The sequence below is a fragment of the Austrofundulus limnaeus genome, unplaced genomic scaffold (assembly GCF_001266775.1).
Source record: "Austrofundulus limnaeus strain Quisiro unplaced genomic scaffold, Austrofundulus_limnaeus-1.0 Scaffold927, whole genome shotgun sequence".
Lineage (NCBI taxonomy): Eukaryota > Metazoa > Chordata > Actinopteri > Cyprinodontiformes > Rivulidae > Austrofundulus > Austrofundulus limnaeus.
In genome coordinates, this window is record NW_013953329.1 from 146,205 (window position 1) to 148,598 (window position 2,394).

Below are 2,394 nucleotides of genomic sequence, written 5' to 3' on the forward strand. Positions count from 1 at the left end.
GCGCGTCGAACGCTCAGATCGTTCAAATCGCTCAAATCGTGCTGCTCTAATTGCGCTTGAGGCGCCGCATAACTTCCCAACGCTGATTGAAGCGCGTCCACCATAGACTTTGTATGTAAACCTGCTGCTCCTGATGCTGAAATCGCGTTTGGTGTGAACGCAGCATCAGACAGCAGCATATGTTGCTCCAAAACCTGTATGTACCTTTCAGCATTAATAGTACCTTCACAGATGTACAAGTTATACATGCCATGGGCACTAATACACCCCCATACCATCAGAAAGGCTGGCTTTTGAACTTTGCACTTGTAGGATTCACCCCCACACTTCTTATAAGAGGTAATAAGGAATTATTTTGGCAAGGATCACTTTATTTTTGGTAATATCTTTATACAAAAATGAATGGACAAAACACAATAAGATGAGCATACTCAGTGAATTTAAGTTGGTCTAAAATAAACAAGATCATTTATTTATTTACAGAATCAAATAAATCACTAATGTACAGCTTATTGTGAGATTAATTTCCAATAAAAAGTTTAACAACAAACTTTGATGTTTAGATGTTAATAAACTATTTGTTTGTGACACTTTTCTTAAGTTTTGGCAGGGCATAAGTTTAAGAGGAAAGAAAAGAGGATGAAGAGGATTAGTTAGTTTTAACTTTAACCTTTAAAGAATGTGGATTATAACCAGAAAGGGCATACGTCTCTCAACGAATTCAGCCAAGACCTCAGGTATGCTCGGTAACAAATAGCCATTACCTTGACCGGGTTAAGGCTGGTTTATACTTCTTGTCGCACATATTTTACCACCCGCTGAGTGAAAAAAAGTTGCACAACTTCCGTCTGCACTCCCGCTGTTATCCCCCGGTGACAGCTGTCCTATACATTGCTCTCAGTCAGCACTCCGAGACGCGGAGGTTGCGGCTCGGTGAGTGTGATTGGTTCAAAGTTTGTGGGCGTTTTTGTTTGGTGTATCACTCCTCTACCCGGTACTCGCTTCCAGAGGCCGATTTTTGTTTGTAAACATGGATAATTTCGAAGAGAAAATTACTGAGGCGGTCCGGAGGTACAAACATCTGTATGACTTCTCTACTGTGGAGTACAAGTAATGCCAAATGGCAAAAAATTCTTGGAGGGAGATTGCAGAAACTTTGCAAACAGAGGAGGCTGTCTGCCGCAAACAGTGGCGGACTCTCCGTGACCGGTTTGCAAAGACCAAATGGAGAATGCAGGTCCGGAGCGGGTATCCTGGCGGGACCAATTCAGTTCCTCATTATTATTATTATTATTATTTTTATTATTTTTATTTTTTTTTTGCCGGACATGTACATTAAACACCGAGGGACGACAACAAACATAACAACATCCGACAAACGGACTCACAGATCGAGGTAATAAAACACCCTCGCTAGCCTACTTTTTAGAGAAAATGAAGTGATTTATTACAGAAGCTTAAATATAAAATCAAGCTTGTGTTGCTTGACGTCTGCGGTGGGAGGGCAGAGGGAGGGATTACTATAATGTATCCCCCACGTCTTTTCCAAGTATAAACACTCAATGCAGTCGGCGACACAAACGCAATTACGTCATAGCTGGGCCACAGCCACACACCTTGCATGAAGGTATAAACAAACCTTTAGTCTCACCCAACACAGCTGAAGTCGGAGGAAAGATCATCCAATTTGGTGAAGAACTTCTCGAACCTCATCGTCTCGGACACTTTTGAGGCGTTTTACGTTACTCCTTCAGCATTTCGGGGTTGCTTTCAGTCAAAGATCAGAGACGAGGCACTTTCTGTATCTGTCTCAAAATAGAAAACTTTCTTCATGGAAGTTTTAAAACAAAAGTTCCTCTGTGAGTAACTTTGGTTTAAGCTCAAAATGCCCTCTCATCCCAGCAGGATGTGCAGGATGAGGGACATTATTTGAATTGTAGTGAGCCTGAGGCTCAGAGATGTAAAATAGCATCATTTGAGATATTGTGAGAGCGAGGTCTCTTCTTCAAAGAGGCAATTACCCATGATGCCTAGCGACCCCATGAGTAGGCTTCCTAGCCTGCCTCCGTCACTTTTCATCGCCACGTGTGATTGTCATCAAAGTTTAGAAAAAGGGAGGGTCTCAGCCAACCCTTAAATCTAACTCAAAAAAGTGGTGGGTGTTCTCTGAGCCTCAGGCTCACTACAATTCAAATAATGTCCCTCATTCTGCACATCCTGCTGGGATGAGGGGGCATTATTTTTCATTTACGTTCGCCTTTCGTCTCAGAGATGTACAGGTCCTTCTCAAAAAATTAGCATATTGTGATAAAGTTCATTATTTTCTATAATGTACTGATAAACATTAAACTTTCATATATTTTAGATTCATTGCACACCAACTGAAGTAGTTCA